We start from the raw sequence: 10641 nt of genomic DNA, 5'->3' as shown, positions 1-10641 counted from the left end.
GGTTATGCAAGCCATGATGTAGATCACAATAATATGGTGAACAGAACATACATTTTACATTACGGTTTATTTTATTTATTGTTATATTTCATTAATTCTGGTAACACATTTAAACTCTAGTTTCAATTAAATTTAATGCATAATTCTTAAGTCAAAAATTTTTTGTCCCCCTCATACAGAAAGACAGACTATCTGTACAAGACTCATATGACAGGTTGAGAATTTTCTTTTTCGTACCAAAGAGACAAGAAAATTGTTTTTCTTAAGTCACACATATGTTACTTAAGAACAAATCTGAGTGGTTCATGCCTTAGGCCTAATGTTCTCACAAAGTTAATTGCTGATATCTGGGACATTGCTAAAAAGAAGTCAGCGACATTTCCAGTGCATTCACTTACCTCCATATAAAGTGGTTTAAATATTCTGTCTAAACGGTTCTTGTTTAGTCTTGTGTTTCTTGCCTTGTCTGCCTTTGCTGTAGCAATAACGATGTGTATCCAGATGTCAGAAAGTATTTTGGTGAATACAATATTATCAGGACCAATAGAAATGATGGCCAACACAATAAAAACAACCCCCAAGTGTTGCATTCAGAGTGGGTGGAAGACCTCAGACAGACGGCCCGAGGGCAGGACAGAAGACCAGAGCAGGTCAGGGAGGCAACCAGGAGGCAGGACTGAAGGGCTGAGCAGGTCCGGGTGATGACCAGACGTGCGGAGCAACTCAGGAGGTCGATGATGAAGGTGAAACCCCTCCGGGGGTCGAACAGGATGCCGCTGCAGCTCAGGAACTGGTGATTCCAGCAGCTCAGAAAGTTCAGGAGACAGCTGAAGCACAGGAACAGGGGACTGCAGAGGCTCAGCAGGATCAGAGGACAACTGCAGCTTAGCAGGTGATTGCTGCAGCTTAGCAGGGACTGGTGACCCCAGCAGCTCAGAAAGTTTAGGAGGCAACTGCAGCTCCGGAGGTTCAGGAAACGGCTGCAGCTCACAAAGTTCATAAGACGGCTGCAGCTCAGGCTCGGCAGGTTGTTGCAGGACAGGAACAGGAGATTGCTGCAGCTCGTAAAGTTCAGGAGTCTGCTGCAGCTCAGGGGATTCAGGAGGCTGCTGCAGGTCAGCAGGTTCAGGTGACTGCTGCAGCACAGAGTGTTCAGGAGGTTGTGGCCCAGCCGGAACAGGAGATGGCTGCGATCCAGCAGCGGCAGGAGTGTGCTGCAGCGCAGGAGTTTCAGGAGTGCGCTGCAGCTTAGCAGGTTGTGTTAATGTGTTAAAGTGTGACCTGCCTCACTGATGGCCCAAAATGCTTCTGCCATCATAACAAGCTTTAATCCATCAACACAAATGCTGAGCTAGGGTGTTTAGTTGAACGCATACTGTAAACAAATCTCTTGCCAACACACAGAGGGAAAAAAAACTCTATCACTGATAATGATCCACAACCATTTGGAAGGGCAGGAAGCAGACAGGTTGCACTGGCAGTAAGTGAATGAATATTCTTTAAACGCTGGAGAGTAATTCACTAGCAGGACAAGCTGCCCTCCTCGAAGACAAATGTGTGTTCATAATGCTGGGGAACATTAGCGGGTGGGGTTTCCGAGGAAGGACCTACTCTTTATTTAATGTACTCCTCGCAGATGAATTGAAGCCGCGAAGCCCAGCACAGCAGCACAATTAATATTTTGATTAGAACTCTGGGAAAATAATATCCAGTGATATATCACCGCTGTCAACTGATGGCTCCACTCTCAGCTTTCTCCAGACATATTGACATCAGTGATAAACTCAATGATGACGTGTCTTTGAATTCAGCATTGTTCAATAAGAATATCAGAAAGGACAGGAAACAATACAATCCTCTCTCAAAAGAAAAAAACATCAACAACAAATAAAAAACAGCTGAAGAGAAAAAGTCTTGGGACCCAATATTACCTCAACTTCCCTCACAGATTGTCAACTGCAGAAAATACAGCCCCCTCTCTCATAAAACAAAAATTCCTCCATGCACAGTGAGGCCCTTAAATTGTGTGCAGTGGACCATTGTTTCCTGCAGGGAGTCTGGGGAGATAACTCTATGCGAGCTAACAATGTCCTCAACTGGCCCGCCATCGGTTGCTTGGCGCTTCCAGTGCAGGTGAAGCCGGAGTGGTGAGCAGCTGTCAGAAAGGCCTGTAATTGGAGCCCATTGCACCATTAGTCCTGCCCATTAGGCCTGTTATGATCGCTGTCCATCTCCGCTACACTTCTACAGTCACTGTCTCCATTTGACCCAGGGCACTCCCTCCTACAAGGGGACAGAGCTGAGACTTAATGACTTGTCACGTGTCCACCTGTGACTCTCCGGGCTGACGATCCAGCGTGACACATTCCCCTGTGCACTGTCTGGTCTGTAATGGTCTCCATCCATACGGGGAATTGGAGTGTTCACCCAAGGCAAAAAAAATAAATAAAAAGACACAAAAATTGAATGATTGTATTCTACTGTTTCTGCGCAGGCGATAGCAAGTGAAAGCCCAAGTGCCCGGAGAGAGGAGAGGTAATAGAATATGTGTGATGGTGCGATGGGAGGAGAGTGAGTGAGATGCGAGAGGTGGGTACGGAGTAGACAACAAATCATCAGCTGTCAGTGTAAATAGTTTGCTTTATAGGAGAGGCACAGATACCACCATTTCCCTCAAACACTGTGGTTTAGCTTGAAAGAAAAGAAACTTGTACCCTCTTTGAACTTTTCTCCAGAGGAGGAAATCAGTCTCAACAATCTCAAATTTCAACTGAAATATGCAATCCAGTTACCGCAGTGATAATCCTGAGGCTGTGCTCTGTGTTGTCCGGCTCCTTCATTTAACATTTCTGCTTATTACGTTCTCCCTCCCCAACTCTGTCAAAACAAAATAATCTCAAGCATGACACCTGGAAATTGAATCTAATTGGAGCTAAATCCTGTTCTCGGAGCCAACGGCATATCAATTCTTTCCTCATTCGGCTAGAGTATGGTGTGTACTGAATGTATCCCTGCCAGGAAAAACAAATGTGAATTAGAAGGGTGTGCACCAGGGCTCGCGGCTGTCCCAGCTTTTGCTGTAACACCAGAGTTATTGTGGTAACTGCAGGCTGCACCAGGGGAAAGAGAAAGCTCAGATCACTGTTGGCAGCCAGCATTTAACAGAACATTTTATGCAGGGTTTCAATACCTTTGGGAGAGAATGTAGAGTTACTTTATACTTCTGAAAATGGAGTCAAGAGTGGTGGTAATGTTGGCGGCATGCACAGCAGTCCCTAGAAACCTTTTTATTTTCTTCTGGTAGGAATACAGATTATTATGTTCTCTTTACTTGAGGGTTTTGATGACATACAGATTGCCATAATGTGACAAGCCACTTTCAGGGATGGTATTAGATGTTTGAATGGGGGGACCGGACCTGGGCACAGATTCAAAGAATAGGGGCACATTTGTAAAATGAGTAAAAACATGTTAAGACTCTAATTTAAAGATCAGGGGCCAGATCGATAAATGTCTGTGTAGATTCACAACTAAAACTGTGTGTAAGGCAGAAATATGCATATGCATTCTTTTCGTCAAATTTATAAAGCTGTGTGCGCCTGGTTCTGTTTTATAAGTCTCAATCATTGTGGAACTGGGCACACGTGTACAAGCCTCATTTCCACTCCCACATGTCACCATAAGTGTATGTAGAAATGCCCTTAAACAACCGTTTGCATATCAATACTTGTGCCCGCTCCACCACACATTAGACTATAAACCATCATCAGCGGCGATATCTCAGTCATAATTACTAAACATCAGAAAGATTAATGATTAGCGCTCATATTGAAACAGATTGAAAGTGCTTCACATGATAAAAATAAATTTTTTAAAATGGAGAAATAATCGTTTGAATGTAAATAAAACAAATTTTACAATTCATCAGGAAAGTATTTGTAGCATTCAACTGTTTCGCTTTGTCTGTAGGTGTTTAACAGATTATCAATCTGCAGGGTAACCAAGAACACCGGGGAATAGGACCCAAACGCAGACTAGGAGGCAGAGCTGGTGCAGTTAAGGTGATTTATTGCAAAAGTCAGGCTTATTGTGAGGCAGGCAAGGGTCAAATCCAGAATGCAGTCCAATACAAGCAAACCAAAATCCAGCAGGGAACAGGCAAAAATAATCCACAGGCCAAATAATGTTAGGTAGAAAGTCCAGGTAGAAAGTCCAAAAGTACAAGAAAACCAGGGAAAGGGCTAGAACTCTCGACACACAGGATGAAGACGAACTGACAAAGAAACAGGGGAAACACACAGACTATATACTCTAATGAGAGGAGATAACAAGACACGGGTAAAACTAATAAAAACAATCAAAACTGAAGGGAAAGACGAAGACAGGAAGTGAAGTTACCAGACACATGAGGAGAGGTGAGTATAAAAAATAAAACAGGAAATAATTAAACTCAAACCCAAAACCATGACAGTATATGTGACAATTCATGAACATACCCTAACCAAGATGTTTTTGGTGCCTAAACCTAACCAAACCTTAACCACAGTGGTGTAATATCAAGTATATGGTTTTATTTGTGAAACAGAATTGTTGAATCTCAACTAATAAGCTGTTGAAATGTTGCAAATACTCTATAAACTATCTGTAGGCAGACTATCCAAGTAAAGATTTACCAAATCAAGTTTATAAATGCACCTTTGATTGAAATTGCTGTGTAGACTGCAAAAATAATCACACCATCAGTGAAATTGACAAACAACCAAAACAAACTTAATTTCCTTATCATTTCACTCGCAGCTATCTCTAGAAAACTGGCCTCTGGTTCTTAGATTTTGAGACAATGGGCCAATGGACACATACATGTAAAATACCCCTCACCCCTGATACATAGGACCAAGACACCAGACTGAAAGAGACTACAAACGATGCAGCTGCGACGTTTGTAGTCGTTTCGTGTCTCTTTGCTGTTGTTTTGTACCTCTTTGTGGTGATTTTCAGTCTCTGTGGTCGTTCTGCATCTCTTTGTGGATGTTTTGCATTTCTTTTTAGTCGTTTTATGTCCCTTTTTAGATGCTTTATGTCTCGTTTTGTCATTTTGTCTCTCGTCTTGTGTCTCTTTGTGGTTGTTTTACCTCTCTCTGTAGTTGGCCGTGCCACCCCTCCGGCCCTGCCCCTGGCTACTTTCCCATGTCATGTTTCTACTGTATTTTTAGCTTCTCACAATGTTTTTCATACTATCACACTGTAATTAAATGAAAAAAAAAAATCTTGTCTATTGTGAGTGATTAAAGCTACTGGTACAAATTTGAAAACATCAGCCTGTAAATATCCATTGTAAGTGTAATGTCACAATGTTCTGGTTGCACTTAATACTGTTCTAAAATTGTTTTTGCCTTCTTGCCAACACAACCGTTACAATATTGTGATGTGCATACACTATAATGCAGCATATTCACAACTATTACAGATTTACAATATGATATATATGCACTTTTAAGGATATACATTTAATGAAAACTTCAAACATATTAGCTCTGGGAAAAAAGGAGTCTTTCTTTGATATTTTTTCACTGGATTTCACTGCCTACACATGCTCACAAATATGGAAACCTGCTTAATGATTCTTAAATGCGCCTTATCAATTTTGAAGGTCTTGAAGTCCCACCAACGCAAATGTGTTAATTTTTCAAGTGAATAAAAAATTCAGTCAATCTTTTCCTATTAAGTTTTAATGGATGGGCGCCCTGGTAGCTCACCTGGTAGAGCCAGTACCGTGTATTAAGGCGTCCTTATCGCAGCGACTCAGATTTGAATCCAGCCCGGGCCCTTTGCTGCATGTCATCCTCTCTCTCTCTCTCTCTCTCTCTCCGCTGCCTTTCCTGTCTCTCACTACTGTGACTATCAAATATAAAGCAGAAATGCCGAAAAAGAAATAACCTAAAAAAGAATTTAATGGATGATTTGGGAAACATTCAAACACACAATACTTGAACTCACTCTAAATCTGATTATTAACTTCACTAATGCATCTGACAGGTGCAAAGCTCTTAAGCTGTGACAGTCTGATGTGCAGGAAGTTTTGCCAGTGTAGATCACGAAGTGCCGTGGGGAGTGATCTGCCAAATCTTCAGCTCAGAAGGAATGAATAGTTGTTTTGATGGCGGGCATTGGTATATACCACCAGAGAGGAAACAGGACCAGAAGAGTCAGCCCACGCTGGGCCCCGAGATGCACAGAGAGGCGTCTTCTCAGTGTCTGACCAGTCCCAGTGGCATGGTCAGTCGTGACATGTCCAGTTTGATATCTCAGAATAACTGCTTTCTTGTCAGTTCCAGTGAGGATTCACAGCTTTGACAATATGTCTTAGTGTCCAATGTCACCTGAGGCACCAATTAACCACTTCTCACTCCAAATACACATGCAGACCACATTCACACCTGCTATTACAGTACATGCACTTACATGCATGCACACATACACACACATAAAGGCACCTTTCTACAGACAATGCACTGCCCACTCCTGCCATGAGAATGGCCACAGGCAGCTCTCCAACATTATTCATGGGAGTTGATGGGTCTGGACTGGTACTTGGTGAGACCTCCTCTGGTCCAGTGTCCTGCCAGGGAGACCTGTTGCTTCTTGTCCCTGTTAGTCTCTTCATCCCCATGCTGAGGTTCGTCATTAAGGAAATAATTGCACCCAGATCCCAGATGGTGTGTTAGGATTGCTGGCAAGCCATCTGATTATGGAGCAGCCTCCCTGGAAGGCCTGAGTCATTCTGGACAAGCTGGATCCTTGTCTACAAAAGTATTCCAGGCAATCCTAAATTGCTGCTCTGGCAGCAGGAAACCTTGGTTGGTTAAAAGATTTAAAATCCCAGATCAACTTCTCTCACCTTAGTTTTTTTTTTTATACAAGAGATGGCCTGTCACTGTTTGTGGTCATTCATTTTCTGAAGGCAGCCACAAAACAGAAAGTGTTTTTAAATGCTCCTCCCCAAGTGGAATAAAGCTTGTTTCAATCCTGACAACAGCCCACAGCAATGCTGCTGTTTAGTAATCCCCGTTGTATTGGAGTTACACAAGAATTGGTTGGAATAAATAGAATAGAATAGGAATTTGTTTAGGGAAAAGGAACCACTTTGGGTCAATACGTCATATCTAAGTCAAAATGCCTCTTAACAAAATACAAAACTTTTTCTATGGCTCTAAGAATCATTTTTGGTCTTATATGACATATTTTAACACAGTACCTTTGTCAAACAGCTTTAAATAGAACCAATCATTTGTTAGAATTAATAGTTAGTCTTTAAAAGCAATGTAAGTAAATTGTTATGTCATTATTTAAACAAATATATATGTATTGTGGACATATTACTGTCTTTGTTGACATAGTTGCTCTGGAAATCTTGGAGATGCAGTGTAAATCACCACAGCCAGGACCAATTAGTATCTTGACTATCCCGCTCACTTGTTATGTTTTTTTTTTATCATATAAAGTAAGCCAGGAGTAGATTAACTTCCTTCATTCTAATTCAACTCTAATCTGTCTGTAGAAGCACAGCAGGAGTCTGTATCTGTCTTGCATCTGTCTTTTAGGATCCACTGATTGTGAAAATATAGTCAGTTACCATTAACATAACTGGTTTTACCAATAACACAGCAGAAGGCTGGGCATCATTGTGACAAAAAGAAAGAAATATCAAAGACGGATCCCTGGATGACAAAGGCAATGCATTTGATTTTCAAAGGCTGGCAGATATCAGCACTTTTGAATCGCTTGACCAAGCCTGGCCTTTCCACTCTCTTACCTTTCATCTCAAGAGCTGGCCCCAGGAAAGAAATGATGGAAGGCTACTCAATATTTAAATGCATCCAGGTCTGACAAGTTCATGCTTTTATTCAGATTTGACATGAATATTGAAAACCCTGCATCATAAGCACCAAATACTGGTCCGAAGAAGGCCTAATGGACGATCGCCCATGCCCGCATTGTTATCTGTCAGCCATCTGAGGGAGAATGAAGACGCCTCTTCATCCACCACCACATCAATCACATGGATCCATCTCAATATTTTTAATCAAGGTTCAGTTTTTCCTCCTTAAAGGGTTTGCTAATTATAATAAAGAACCATTTTAGTTTAAAAATACAGTTGTATATTTTCAATCAAGTGATTAATTATATATTTTGTCTATAAAATGCCCATCACAGTTTCCCAGAGCCCAAGTTCACATCTCCAGATTTTTTGTTTTGTCTGACCAATAGTCCAAAATCCAAAGATCAATTTACAGTGATATAAAACAGAGAAAAGCAGAAAACCATCACATTGGAATAACTTACACGCTTAATCAATTATGAAAATTGATGTCGAACAATTTCCTGTTGATCAAATAATCAATTAATTGACTAATCCATTCAGCTCAAATTGTGATTTCATTTTACAAGGTTTCCGTAGGAACTTTACCAAGCTTGGACTTGGGTTTACCATCATTCTCAGTTGCTGGAGCTGTGCAGGTGGTAACCTTCACAGCTGAGCTTGATAGGTTGTGACAGCTGTCAGTCAAGCAAACATGACCCCCAGCATATCTCTCTTCAAGCCTTAATATCTCATTAATGAAAAAATTATTAATAATAAAAAGTACACATGAAGATGCGTATTTAGGTAAACAGATACATTCTGTTGCTCTAAATATATTGACTTCGGATGTATACAGGGAAGTTGGAGGTTGCCTGAATCATTTGAGAATGTGTGAGATTTTATTTACGCCAAAGGTGTGTGACTCCAACCTACTCTGTTCCAGTGTATTAAGTTAAATTTTCATCTCTTTCATCCCCTTTTAACTAAATACACCTTCTTAGCTCCTGTCAGGCTTTTTGCACAACTGGCAGCTTGTGCACCAGTGCTGTTTCACGGAGAGCTGCAGTGCTAATCTAAAAGCTATTTTTGCAATGCATATTTTGTCATCTCAGTGACACCAATTTGCTGTCTTAGTGCTGTAAAAAGATTCATTTTGGGATATGTGTTGAACAAAAAAAATACAAATAAGAATTTGCTTCTTGCTGGCGTACACTAATTGAATAAGCAACTGACTATGCATGTTTGAAAATGCTTGAGGATAATGTGAAATAGAGGCACAATGTGTCTTCCAAATGGGATGTATTGTGTGAATTAATCTATTGATTCTGTATTGTGGCCACTCTGTCAGTGCCCCTTTGCATACAACTCATACACACTCCCCATAGCATTGCATTGTGGGATTGTTATTTTAAACAGGGAGCCAGGACATTAATGGATGAAGCAATGAGGAGGATTTTGCTCTTCCATCTGCTAACTCCCACTTCAACGAGTTTAGAGCAGCAGGCTCTTCTTTTCCAGAAAAGCCAGTTGTGAGGGAGGTAAACAATGCAAGGCGACAGCAGTTTGGTTTACCTGAAAGATGGCCACCTGAGAGACAGAACTAGATGGTAATTTGATTTCAGCACATGTTGTTAATAAAGGCCTTATGCTCCTCTCTACTGCTATGATTTCATTTAGACGCATAATGCTGAACATTAATATCAATATATACACTATTGATTTTTCCTCTCTGCCTGCTTTGAAAGAGAGGGATTTTTAGAGCAGAGAAAATAGGGATTCAATTGCACTGAATTTAATTTGGTGGTTTCATGTCAGCATAGATATCCTGAAATTCAGACTTGTCTAAAGCCCGATTCAATATCCTTGAACCCATCCTCTGATTTCTTCGCCTCAGAAAGAGATGCATTACTCTGAAGGATGGAGGGAAGTTCCACTTCTCTCTCCGTTCTCTCTCTTTTACAAATTCTTTGCAACCCTTACCTACAGAACCACAGAAGGTCTCTGAAGGGTCAGTGTTTCAGCATTTCCATGGAGAGAAAAGGCCAAGCATGTGGGTATTCAATGGAAATCCAACAGCCAGCATTTCCTTTGGGCTTAACAAAGGGCATCTGATGTGTAAGGTGGTTTGTGTGATTGTTTTAGTAGTAAAATTCAAACCTTTGCTGTAAGATCAGAGTTCACTTGCTTCAGAGGGTTTATACTGGATTTTTAAAAGAAGAAGTGCTGGTGGGAAGTACAGTGCAGTCGGAAATACAAAGTAATTGCGATTGATGTTGAGGGGAAAGCTGGCACCTCATTCATCAGAGAACTAACTGAATCCCGATATATTCCTCTGAATGTGTACTTTGTTAACTGTGTACAATTATAATTAATGGATGCACTCAACAAAGAATATTAAAGAACAGATGTTTACTCAACATAAGTCAATAGTCGCAGAAACCTTCAATTATGGTCCCCCTATGGGGAACAAAGATGGAGCATTAATCTGGGCCAATTGACAGTAGATTGAATTGATTACCTTATTATAAGGAAGCTTGGTTATTATTGCCATAACTCACTGCCGATTAGCAATCTTTTGCAATGCAGAAAGAGACGGCGTAAACACGATCAAGACTAAATCACATGACCAGCCCATATTCATCTTGTATACTTGATTAGGTCAGATGTACAGAGAAAGCCAGACGGAGAAGAGAGTGGGTATCAGTTTCACAATATGAAAATGATTTCCATAGACACCCCTGGGTGGTGAGAGGCTACTGCGCAACAACCTGATTGGATAC

The sequence above is a fragment of the Siniperca chuatsi genome, linkage group LG2 (assembly GCF_020085105.1).
Source record: "Siniperca chuatsi isolate FFG_IHB_CAS linkage group LG2, ASM2008510v1, whole genome shotgun sequence".
NCBI classification, from domain to species: Eukaryota; Metazoa; Chordata; class Actinopteri; order Centrarchiformes; family Sinipercidae; genus Siniperca; species Siniperca chuatsi.
The sequence above is the reverse complement of the archived record's forward strand: the minus strand, read 5'-3'. Positions refer to the sequence as shown.